The sequence below is a fragment of the Mastigoproctus giganteus genome, chromosome 3, assembly GCF_048544385.1.
Source record: "Mastigoproctus giganteus isolate SK-2022 chromosome 3, ASM4854438v1, whole genome shotgun sequence".
NCBI classification, from domain to species: Eukaryota; Metazoa; Arthropoda; class Arachnida; order Uropygi; family Thelyphonidae; genus Mastigoproctus; species Mastigoproctus giganteus.
In genome coordinates, this window is record NC_143577.1 from 111306614 (window position 1) to 111320531 (window position 13918).

Below are 13918 nucleotides of genomic sequence, written 5' to 3' on the forward strand. Positions count from 1 at the left end.
GAGATTCAAGTGCAAGGGTATACAATAGTACAGGTGGCTGAGTTGACCGTGGTTCAAGCCCACGTGACTGATAAATACTGTGATGTTTTTGTGCTCTTTCTATTTTGTTTCTGAGCTCCTCTGACCTTATGTAGTCGTCCCCGAGTATAAACGGTAAATTTAAATTTATTATATACGGCTTTCTAGCCTCATGCAAATATACTTGCACATGATCAAGAAGGTTTCCATAACTTTATTGAATTATTATTTTATTATATATTTTTTTTGATTTGATATCATTACAGTTTGAATATTGAACACCTTCAATTTGACCTTGCAGCTAGCAGTGGTGATGATCCTCATCCTTCTATGCTGGGTAAAAAAAGCATGGATTTGAGTGGCCCATCTAGAAAAGAGGAACTTCTATAACTTTTTTTTCCTCTCTCTCTTCCCGGTCGACTTAGTCGGGAGAGGATCTCAAAAATTTATTTTAATAGAAAATCGGGGTTTTGAATCAGAAAACAGGCAAACTGACCATAAAGTACAGGTAACTTACTGACGTCACATGGCCTTAATTGCTGAAGCCCAAATTCCTTCTATTTGAAATTCTATTGGAGAAAATTAAAGTTGCAGTTCTCTGGCAGTTTAATCCGGGGATTGGTCTGTTGCAGTCCTCCACTCTGCTCTTCCTGCCAGCTTCTTCAATTCAGAATAACTACTGATGTCGACATCCCATATGAGATGACAGTAAGTCCTGTACTTCCTCTGCTTCCCTCAGTGATTGTTCTTAGCAGCCGCTCATGTCTTGATATGTGTCCAAATAACCCAGTCTTCTTTTTCTTATTATTTTCCACAAGGTTCTTACTTCGTTGGCCCGCATTAGTAATTCCTGTTTATGTCTGCAGTCTTATCAACATATGGGATCGTTAGTCTTTCATTAGCGAAGTTATTAATATCGTATTATATACCCTGCAGATATAATCCCATTAACAAACGTTGATATCCCTGTGACAACATAATGGTTTCGCCACCTGTCATTCCTTTCGAGAGGTCTGGGTTCGAGTCCCATTCATTGATCTAGGACACTCTAGAGGATTCTTCAGTCGTGGTTGTAGCCCATATCAGGAGGAGAGAGTAGAGCTCCCTCCGATAGTTATTCCTGTTTTTTTTTTTTTTTTTTTTTTTTTTTGTTTCAGCCTGCTTAACATGAAAATCTGCCTATGAACACATTTATACTTTCGTAATAAAATGTGTAATGCAATATGACCTTAGATGCTAATGCGCTAAATAAATAACAAAAATAATGACAAACATTTCTGTTCATTGGAAAATTGAATTCGCTTCGAGCGTACCTTCATTGTCTGGAATATATGATCGTATAGAATATATGGGGGGGGGGCTGAATATAATCTCCCTGCCACCATCAACTGATATAAATAGATTCACCTTGATGATTTTGTTGTCTTTCTTCTGTGATACGTCTATTGTGAACCGGGCGAGGGTCACACTCCAGAGTGTTTCTTCCTTGACTGCGATTTGCCACTTCGTACCCTCGTGGATGTGACATCGGGTTGTTCAAATATTCGATGAATTTCTACTACGGAGATGCTCTGTTATGCAAAACTGAATAACACTGCACTGGTCTGGCTTGACACATTAGTAATTCACGACTATTAGCGAAGTGTATCATTGTTTTACTAGCATCTTTTTAAAACACTGGCACTAATTTGTAAAGGTAATACTCAATTTCCCAGTTGCTGATAAACGAGAGATTCTCTGGCAACGTTGTCATTTTGTACATAAGAAGTAGTGGCGTCTATTCCTTTTCCGGGGAGGAAGGCGCCTCCATAGCCAGGTGGGAAGGAGCAGCAGTGCGTAGCACACGCTTCTTGATTAGACCGGGGTTCGAGCCCGTCACCACCAAATACGGAGGATGCGGAAAGGTCAGGGAATGACCACCGCATATCCCGGAGAAATATGGCCTTAGTTGCTAATGCTCCTAAAAACCAAATAACTAACTAACTATTCCTTTTCTGGTGACTCGAAGTGATCTCTTCTCTCTCTCTCTCTCTCTCTCTCTCTCTCTCCCTCTCCCTGCAGTAAAGAAATTATGATTTGTTTATTTCCATAATGAGCTCATAAACTCATCACAATTAAAAATAAATAAATATACCACTTATTAATAAATCAATCATGTATTCATATATTGATAATCTTGGGAAATTCTAAACTGCCTCCCGTTTGGAAAGGTCTAGGTTCGATTCCCATCGCTGTAGTGAAGGGACTTATTCCTTAATTAAGAGAAGGAACTATAAAAGCCGGCGCCTCCGTAGCCAGGTGGGAAGGAGCAACAGTGCGTAGCACACGCTTCTTGATTAGACCGGGGTTTGAGCCCGTCACCACCAAATACGGAGGATGCGGAAAGGTCAGTGAATGACCACCGCATATTCCCGGAGCAATATGGCCTTAGTTGCTAATGCTCCTAAAAAACCAAATAACAACAACAACAATCTATAAAAGCCATTTGAGCGGTACATAGTTTAGTCGAGCTCTGAATGATGTGTACAAATTTGTTATTAGCAGTTCAAATGTATTTTTAATCCTATAAACGACACAACGTACACGCAAATTACCCGACACGATGTACTCATGCTGCGTGACGGTAGTTTTTATGGCACTTATCCAAAAGAGTTTAAATGAACCGAACAGATTTCGTTTCTGTCCAGAAATCTTGTCGCCCTCTCAGTTTTTCTTAAATCGAGAAAAGCAGACAGTTCTGACTCTGAGATGTTTGCATCTTATTATTGAAATAGTTCTGATGAATGCTGTTTCTCTCTCGTTACTGCTTGAACGGATTTCAAATTATTTTTCCTGATATACGAGTTAAAGTTATATTTTTAAACAAAGGGTCGTTATGTGCCCCCTCCCTAATAATTTACCGACCGATCCATATCTTATTTGTTTATAGTACTTGTGAAACAGATTATTTTATCTCTAGCCGCTACCTTTTAATTAAAATAACTTCAGTTACTTGTGCCCTGTTGAATAAAGCGGAAAGAGACGCCATTTAGTTATGCTTATAACTTTTTTTACTATATTTCTGGTGATTTGCATTTAGTTTCGACGATAGAAGCTAAATGCAAATCAAGAATCGTTATTTTCAGCTGACTAGCTGTTACTTTTATTTTCCTTAACGGTACTCTTCTTTTCAATATGCCCTCATCACTAAACATAATTGGTCTTAAAACCACACCCAGATTCTTCTCTTTACAATTAACCATGATTATTCCTTCAATTAACATCCTTCGATTTACAATTAACCATTATTATTTTAAGGGGGATAAAGAGAATACGTATTATTATTCATGTGGGGACTAATGACATTAAACATACACGATTTGTTAGACAAATATAGGACCATCCTGATGGAATGCCTGGAGTTAGGTCACTGTGTCTGCAATTCTGCCCAGGCGCGATGGGAAGGATTATATGCTGAAACCATTGTGGATAAACTCAAGACTTGAAGGACTCTGTAAGGCTTTTTGGGGGAAATTTCTATAAGCTTGGCCCGCACTTGTAGGTAGAAGGAATCTGTTTTGTAGAGACGGGATACATTTAATCAAAGGTGGCGCAAGAGTTTTTGCTGGTATTACTGAGGATACATTAAAGGTTCAGGGAAATTGCTGGTTTGGGGGAAGACAAGGGTAATATTTATCTGATAATATTAGTCAAAGTAACGCTTGCACATACCTCAAGAGTTCTTGTTTGTTACCGCAACAGAACATATTAGCAAGATGTTCTGAGGGCAGAAACGTTTTAAAATTGAGTGGATAGCTAATGCCAGGGAAGCGAGCTTAAAATTACTTTAAGGGGCGTGTCAGGGTAGTTAACTATACAAGAACACTAAGTCTTAATTGTTTATACAGTAAGGTCAGAAGTGTGGTCAAAAAAATGAGTGAATTCGAACTGCTGGTTAGGAGAAGGAACCCTGAACCTTACGGAAACGTGGTGTCACCAGGACATAGGGGATGATGAGTTTCAATACGGTATGTATAATGTATTTAGGGAAGATAGAAGAGGTGGTGGAATCATGCTTCTTATGAAAAGCAATCTGAGCGAGATGAAAGCTTTCCCGGATTCAGACGTTTCACATACTAGTATAGAATCTGTATGGTGTGAGATCGTTGGAAGCAAAGGTATAAGAGAGTGGGAGTAATCTACAGGCAAGGTGATGTGATTGTGAAGATTATGACGAGAGCCTTTACATGCAAATGGAATGGGCAATTAGGCGTGAATGCCTTATGAGTGATTTTAATTTGCCTCTAATTGATTGGAGAAAATGAGAAGGAACCGCCACATGGGGGTCATTGAAAGTACTAGGGAAAATAATATTACAGACCTTGTCATCATCCATGAACCAGATGACATAATAGGGCCGACATTACAGGAACCAGTAGCAGGAAGTGATCACAGAGTTCAACAGTGGCCGATGAAGAGAGAGAGAGGTAGCAGTAGTTAAAGGAAAAGGAATGGGTTATAATTTCAGGAAAGGAAATTATGACGGCTTAAGGTGCTACCTGGCCTCTATTGCGGATACAATTGAATTATGGTATACCTTTTTAAAACATTAATCACAGAAGCCTTGCGTGCCTTTACGCTAACAATCTCTCTTTCTTGCCATTCACAGAATATGAGGTCCATCGAAAGGCAATTGCAGATATCTCTCAATAAAGTACAAAAGTGTGCTGAGTCTTTCCCAAAAGAAAACAGTTGCCATCCACTTTTGCAATCAACGCAAACTGCATACAGATCCTGAACTTCGGATATCAAATTCCACTATTCCGATTGCCAGCAATATCAGATTCTTGGGACTATTCTAGACAGTAAGCTGAACTTCTTTGAGCATGTTAAATTATTACGTACTACCTGTCTGAAAAAGATCAACATGCTAAGAGCTTTATCTGCCTGTCTTGGGGAGCAGATCATATGATTTTGCTGCTCTTATAAAGAGCATTGATTAGATCCCGTTTAGATTACGTGCTCCAGTTTTTGATTCTGCCCGAAAGAGTATATTACGCTGGCTGGATCCTATTCAACATAATGCACTACGGATTGCAATTGGTGCGTATAGGACATTTCTAACTCATAGTCTATACATTGAAGTTCATGAGCCCCCTCTGCATCTCCGCAGAAAAGTGCTGTTACTTAAATATGCAGCCAAAATACAGACTTGCTTCAGCCATACCTTTTTAATCAACCGCTAGTCAATCTCTATAGAAATAAACCAAGTAAAATCCGACCAGCTGGCCTACGGCTCCTTGAAATATCACAGAAATGGAATGTTCCTCTCCACAATAGTCAACAGATAAAGAATTACTCTCATCTACCCTGGACCCTGTTTCCTCAACTGACCTGTGATACTTATTTTATGCAATGGGGAAAGAATCGCCTATCGACACTGAATGTGCAATTCCAACTAGCCATATTCAAAGCTGTGCTGACTTCTTGCCGATATATACGGATGGTTCCAAATCTCTTTCAGCTGTTGGAGCAGCAGCAGTGTTTCCCTCTGCTATCATATCAGCTTCTCTTCCACCTGAGTATACCAACTTTGCAGCAGAACTGTATGCAATACAATTAGCTCTAGAAAATTTGACTCTACACCCATCTGCAAAATATATAGTTTACACTGAGCTCTTAGACCAACTAGAACAATGAAGAATCCCTCTCAAAAGAATCACCATATTTTAATGAAAATCAGGAGTTTGCTATTGCAAATTGATCATCGTCAACAACTAGTGAAGTTTTGCTGGATTCTAGCACATTCAGGCATAAAAGGAAATGAACTGGCTGATATATATGCTAAAAATCCATCAACCTTAGACTTAACCTCTGTTTTCATTCCAGCTTCTGATTATAATATCATAATTCAAACAGCATACCGTGGACAGAGCTATGCCATAAAGAAACAAACTTTTTCCAGCTGAAACAGGACCCAAAATTATGGCACTCGTGCATTCAGACAGTTCGGCGAGAAGAAGTGGTACTCGCACGGATTAGAATAGGGCATGCCCATCTGACTCACTTCCATCTACTCACAGGCGATGATCCTCCTCAGTGTTCACACTGCTCTAAACATATTTTGATTGACTGTCCACACTATCAACCACATCGTACTTCAAAATCTGGCTAATCTTCAAGAACCGTCGACATTACATCGTATCATTGGAGAGGAGACAAATATTAAGGAACTTTTCTGCTTTTTGAAACAAATTGGAGTGTATAATCTTTTATGAATAGGTTTCAGAACTGAAATGAAATCTAACTATTTCATTAATTATTTTCTGATATTCCTTCGAATAGGCGCACTATAGCCATAGCAGCTAATGCGCCAACACACACACACACACACACACACCTTGAATGCTTATATACCATTAAAAAAATACTCACGATGAGGATTCCAAGTTGGATGAATAATGAGGTTGCCAGATTACTTGAACAGAAAAAGACTGTTCAAATCCATGTGATGCATGGAAAAGTTACAGAGCAATAAAAAGTATTGACGCCTATAACAGTTACAAATTGATCTGTAATAGTGCCACGTAAAAGGTTAGGCTGGCAAAGGCAGATTATGAGAAATCACGAGCAAAGAGGGGGGGGGGAGGATAAGGAATTCTTCACATATATAATTAAGAGAAGGACAAACCAGATCGGACCCTTATGATCCGATCTGGTTTGTCCAGATCGGACGTGGGATAGTATTAGATACCCCAGCTGAAGTTGCAGATGAACTCAACAGTTACTTTGCATCGATATTTACAGAACAAAAACCCTTCACGTCAATGAGAAATTCTGGGAGTGAAGTTGAAAAAAATGTAATTAATGATGTTGAAATTTCACATGTTTATTTAATGAAAAAATTTCGAGCCTACAGGCCAGTAAGGCTCCTGGGGTTGATGGCATTTTCTTATAATCTTAAGGGAAGCGGCAAGTGAATGCATTGAACCATTTAAGCTAATTATGAGAGCATCACGGACTCGGGACTGATTCCGTTGAATTAGAAAAGTGCCAATGTATCTCCAATATATAAGAGCGGTTCTAAGAGTGAAGTGGGAAATTACCGGCCGGTCAGTCTAACTGCAGTAGTAGGGAAAATCATGGAGACAATGATCAAGGGTGGAATTCAGGATCATTTAGATAGAAATGGATTTCTGAAGGATATTCAACACGGTTTTGTATAGGGAAAATCATGTTTAACTAATCTGGTTAACTATTTTGACAGGGTCACTCAAAAGCTGGACTTAGGGATTAATTTCGAATTAGTTTATTTTGATTTAAGCAAAGCATTTGACTCAGTCGCACATGAGCGGTTACTTGATAAGCCTGAACAGGTTGGAATCACAGGGAAAATCCTTAATGGATGGTTTCAGGGCAGGAGGCAGAGGGTTGTGATAAATGGTTATTCCTCAGATTGGGTTGATGTAAGAAGTGGCGTATCCCAATGATCAGTATTGAGACCACTGGTGTTTTTTATTTTCATAAATGATATCGATGAAGGGGTAGAGAGCGTGATGTCTAAATTTGTAGATGAAGTAATAGTAGTAATAGTGGCATGTGATGCAAGAAAGCAAGCATATGACCTTATGTAGCATCACCAAAAAAAAAAAAAAAAAAAAAATCGCATAACCATTCCCTATAAATGTTTGTCCACTTCCTCCTTAAATTTATTTAACCTATCAACTTCAACAACGACGGATGGAAGTTTTTTCCAGTAATTAACCACCCGCTGGCTAAAGGCAAATTTTCGCACACCTATTCTGCAGCTGTCTTTCCTCAATTTGAGTTTATGACCCCTTAGGTTCGTAATCTGAACAAGTGGAAGGATCCCATCAGAATTCAGCATGCTCAACCCATTCAAGGCCTTATGCACCTCAATGAGATCACCTCGCAGGTGCCTAGTCTCCAGCCGGCAGAACTCAAGCCTCTCTTGGTAAGAGGATCCCGTCATTCCCCTTACCAATCTTGTTGCCCTTCTCTGTACACGCTGAAGCAAATCTACATCCTTCCTAAAATGAAGCCTCCAGACCTGTACGCAGTACTCAAGGCGTGGCCTGACCATTGCCTTATAGAGAGGGACAATCACCTCCTTTTCCCTGCTAGCAAAATTCCTATATATCATTGACAAAACCCCATGACCTGCCCTGGCAGCCTGTCTGCATTGCTCAGAAAACTTCATATCTGACTAAACAATTACTCCTGGGTCTTTTTCATTTTCTACCACCCTAAATGTAGTACCACACAGTTGGTACGTTCCTCTGGGGTTACTTCTACCCATATGCAGTACTTTGAATTTGTCAATATTAAACTTCAGTTGCCATTTCTCAGCACATCTTCCCAAATTTTCTAGATCCTGTTGCAGAAGCACACTGCCATTACTGTCACTAACAACCCTACCCACCGTTGTATCATTGATATCGTTGTATTAGTGATAAAGGTATATCAGTTAAAGCCTAATATACCTTTATCAATATCATTGATAAATATACAAAACAACAGTGGACCCAACACCGAACCCTGTGGGACTCCACTAATAACATTAGTCCACGAAGAGCAGCGCCCATTGATACAATCCTCTGTCTTCTCCCACTCAATCATCCTTTTATCCCTTGTAGCAACTTACTCTTAATACCATTTTGCTCCAATTTGTACAATAGCTTGTACAAATATCTTCCATGCGCAACAGCGTCAAAAGCTTTCCTGAAATCCAAGTATATGATATCAAAATTATTTTTTGCATCCAGTTTCTTTGTAACAACATCATAAGTAAAGATTGGTAGAGTAGTTAATGATCACCGCCAAGCAGAGCTTCTTCAGAATGACGAAGACAGACTTAGGGGATGGTCAGAAAAATGGCAGCTATTCTTTAATCCAGCGAAGTGTAAGGTATTACACCTGGAGAGCAGTAACCCAAAAATAAATTATACAATTGGCTGAGTTGAACTAAAGCCAGTAGTGGAAGAATAGGACTTGGGTGTTAACGATACGGTCAAACATGAAGTTCTCCGAGCATTGTAAGGGTTGCAAGGAAGGCCCATGGTGTCCTATAGATGACTTATCGAACAATTGCTATTAGAAATAAGGACATCATAATCCCATTATATAAGGCTATTGTTAGACCACACTTTGAATACTGTGTTCAAATATGGAGACCGCACCTAAAGGGCGCCTCCGTAGCCAGGTGGGAAGGAGCAGCAGTGCGTAGCACACGCTTCTTAATTAGACCTGGGTTCGAGCCCGTCACCACCAAATACGGAGGATGCGGAAAGGTCAGGGAATGACCACCACATATCCCGGAGCAATATGCCCTTAGTTGCTAATGCTCCTAAAAACCAAACAAACAAACAACAAACAAAGCACCTAAAGAAAGACATTGTGCTTCTTGAAAGGGTCTAAATATGGGTAACTCGCTTGTTGAGATCGGCAAAAGGGCGTCCATATGAGGAAAGGCTTCGAATATGTGGGTTGCAGAGCTTAAACTAGACACCTTAGAGGAGACTTGATTGAGGTGTTAAGGCATAAGTAGAATGAATGAGGACGAAATTTTCACGTTTATAAATGATTCTAGAACTAGGGGCCATAAATTCAAGTCCAGGGGAGAGATGTTTAGGCTGTATTGCAGGAAGTTTATTTTAGCCAGCGAGTTATAAATTACTGGAATAAGTTACCTACATGGATAGTAGAGGCTGACAGTTTGGGTAAGTTCAAAGGTCAGCTGGATAATTACGTACGGGAGGAGGGAAACGCAATGGTTGTATATTTCTTTTTGTCTTATTAATTGTTATTTTAATTTTCTTCTTATTTTATTTTATTTTTTTGGCTGGTGCAGTATAAGCCATAGGCTTCCTTGCACCCATTACTAATACTAATACTGTACTTCCATTAGTTGTCACAAGCCTCTGTGTGTGTGAATTACACTCGAAACAGGTTTAGGTATGATTCATATTTTAAATCCAGTCGTCTCTCATCTGATGAAGTACGTGAGGGAGAGGGAATGCTTTATGAAATAAGAAGGGTCTTTGTCATAATTTGCTATCTTTTCCGTATTCAAGTTGACATTATAATTAGCAGACCTCATTCTAAACAGTTTTTGAGCTGTTTCACTGGGATGCATCTAAATCGTATTTCGAAATAACACGTTTCGTCGAAGAAAGTACAGTATTTTCAAGTGAGGAAGCATGCCTGCTATGATACTGGCGAAATTCGAAATTTTGAATGCTTTATATATATACATACAAACAAACAATCTTTTGGTTTCCTTACATAAAGATTAATATTATGCTCACATATATTTACATTTTTATCTTATTTCAATATGTTATTTTATTTTTGAGCTCATGTCCTGTTTTACAGTTATGTAATTACTTATGAAATGAATTTTGGCCATTTTAATGGAATTTTTTAAGAGAAAGCGAAAGCCATTTTGGATTACGTCATATCTTTTCTAAGTGACATGTCTTGTGTACTCCACGTAATTAACCGATCAAGGCCAGATGCCCATAACTTACAGGTTGAATATGCAGACCACCCATGAAACCAACACTAAATTGACATTCAAATTGCTAACCACTCCCCTGTAATCATTACCTTTTTTATTTTCATTTGCCATCATGGATTAGCCCCGAGGCTTTCGTGGCAATAAGAAAGTGGGTGGACGTTGTAGGTACACCGTTAACCTTGGTCATCTAAATCCGATACCTTTACCGAAGACAAATTCGTTTCCTGAAGTTTGTGAGTAGGCTGAAAATTGGATATAAAATTTCGAAAACGCCAACACCGAAAGATGATAAGAATGTATCAGGGGTTCACCAAAACTAATCTGCAGTCGTATATGAATTATTTTATTTATTTTTTACTTTTATTCACGAATCGTAGAGTACATGGATGTAAAGTTCTTAGCATCTTGTTTTGTTTAAACTTTTTGTTTAATATCACTTGCATATTCTCTGTACCATCGGCCTCTACCGCGTCATCAATTAAAGCACAATATGACTTTTTTCTGAAAATGGTCTCTATATGTCATTCATATCATCTTGTCCCCCTCCATCTTCCAATTGACTACCCTTATTGACGTTTAGATATTTCATCACTGAAATTAAACAAAATAAACTCTGAGTTAATGTAAACAACTTAACCACAAATTTTAAGTTCTTAACGACGGTACGTGGAATTAACACAGTACACATGCCTCCGTAGCCGAGTGGTCAGGAGCGGGAGTGCAGTAGCACACGCTCCTTGAGTAGATCGGGGTTCAAGCCCCCTCACTGCTAAATACGGTCGATCTGCCAACCCGCACTGGACAAGCGTGGCAGATTATGGTCCATTTCCCTCAACATGAATTGTTGAGGAGGCTTCCATCCTGCAGTGGGTTGATAATGGCTACAGTTTACCTTTACATTACGTTGGATACAGATACAAATCTACAGAATTTCTGTACCCAACATAGGAGTATATTGTGTTAATTTTAACTGCGTATGTTGTCTTAAGAATTTAAGACAATATTATTGCCCTGCCAAACTATCAGAATTCAGTAAGTTAGATTTCCTTTAGCTACGATGATAGTAGTATCTTCCTTTCCACTTCCGTTGTTTATACAAGATGTGAAAAAAGTACCCCAGTGATGTCAGACCATTCCTGCAAGCGTGTGCTCAGCGGTTCACCATATTCATTATCAGCTGTTAACGCTCTTTGAAACAGCATTTCAAATAATCCTGCAGGTTCACAACTGTTTTCAAATCCTTGGATTATGGAAGCGAAGAAACATGGCGCTTATATTCGAAGCGATGTTTTGGCAGTTGTATTGTCATGCAGATTCATTCATTAGAAAATCAATTACATGTGATTATATGCGGATGTGTGCTATTCATTCTCGAAATGTTTCTCAGTTTTCGGTTTTTAATCGAAAACTAAGGTAAATAGCATGCTAGTTGCTATACTGCTCGACAAAATTACAGAAAAAAATGTTTTTCGTGAATATTTTAGTGTGAACAGTGTCGGCGAATATTTGATATAATTGGCATACAAATTCCGACTGTCCAGTAGAGATCGATCTACCACCTTACAGAGCCGCTCATTACGCAAATTATTCACGCTTATAAAAACAGTTGCGACCACGTCATTTCATTTCCGTTTTTTGGCTTGCTCAGTGGAATAGGCACATCTCCAGTGCTCAGGATGTCAAGTCGGGGTCCTTTAGATGATTCTTTGAGATGGAGGGTCGATGGACGACTTGGAGCGGGGCAGCAGCCGGCAGAGTAGCACATTGGCTTAATATGTCACGCTGTGTTGTCTCGGCACTATGGAAGTAGTTTCAGGAGACAGGAACCATTACAAGAAAAGTTGGCCAAGGATTACGTCAACCAGAACAGACCGCTATTTGGCTCTAACAGCAAGACGGAACCTACGATGTCCTGTCATTAGGAGTCTTGAGTTTGCTGTGGGTACAAGTGAAAGCATTTCCAACAGACTGTGCTAAGAAGGTCCAATTCAAGTGTACGCTACGCAAGAAAGCCAGCGGTTTGCATCCCATTAACCTCAAATCACCGCAGAGCTCGTCGAAACTGGTGCCATGAACATGATTTAGAGCCCTAAAATGGGATGCAGTTCTGTTCTCTGATAAATCAAGTTTCAGCCTACAAACAGATTCTAGACAACGAAGAATGCGGTACCATCTTTCCAACATCAGATAAAGGAACACTTACTGTGGAGGCGGTGTTCTTGTGTTTTGGTGGAGAAATGATCAACAGCCGCACCCCTCCATGATTTTGATAGGGGTACCATAAATCCGCAGACGTACCGAGAACAGATCCTCGAACCAAATGTGCGACTTTTTAGGTATGCGGTTGGCCCGGATTTTCTTTTAATGCACGCAGCACTACTGCACATAGAGCTCAAGTGGTGGAGGAATATCTTTAAACTGGAGATATCCAACGAATACAGTGGCCAGCAAGATCAGTAGACTTAAATCTGATCTAACATGCGTTGGGACGTCCTTGGGCGTGGCATTGTTCGCCAACAGCCAACTCCTGGGTCACTTGGTGAGCTAAGGTCTGTGTTGGCAGAAGAATGGGATTTGTTGCCAGTGAATCTTCAAAACCTTGCCCTGCAAAAACAGCTTCAACTTCTCGAATATCCACTATCAGTTTCTTAAATGCTAATCTACAGGTAATTATCCACTGGTGCAAAGATAACTTCGTTAATTTTAATCCTTCTAAAACTCAGTCCTGTCTTATATTTTGCAAAAAGAATTCTTCTCCTATGCTTATCTTCGATGACTCTCCGATATCTAGGCAAAATCATATATCTTTATTGGAGATTACCCTGACCTCTAATCTCTTTGGCATAAGTATATCGGAGCAATATGGCCTTAGTTTCTAATGCTCCTAAAAACCAAAAAACAACAACATCATAAGCATATTACAAATATTGCTTTCTCTGCATCTAAAATAGTGGGTTTTCTCTTTTGCTCCCGGCGTTGTTCCCACATTCGGGGCGGTGCCCCCAGAACCTTTCCCAATGCTTTTAGATGCCATTGAAAAGAGGTTAATTAATGACTCATCTCTAACGGATTATTTCTACTCTCTGTTTTATAGACATTCTATTTCTGCTGCATGCCTTTTCTTTTGATACTTCAATGGGCACTGTTCTTCTGAATTGGCTTCTATTATTCCCGCTCTCTCCTCCAAAGCAATCCGAACACGTGCCGCAATCAGTCAACATTCTTTTACTGTCCAACTTCAGTCTCAGAATCAACTTTTCTTTTTCCTCATTTATTCATTCGACTTCCGTTTTTTTCTTGAACAACCTTCCATCTAAGTATTTCTTGAAATTTGCAATCTATAGAAGCTAAAGTCTAATGTCAACAAGTATCTTTTTCATC

The 13918-nt window shown here is 39.4% G+C and overlaps 1 protein-coding gene across 1 annotated transcript in view; it reads left to right on the forward strand.

Annotated features, from left to right (window-relative positions):
* Positions 1 to 13918, forward strand: part of LOC150088225 (uncharacterized) — a 691583-nt gene that overhangs the window by 12318 nt on the left and 665347 nt on the right. The gene's annotated exons all lie outside the window — the stretch shown is intronic.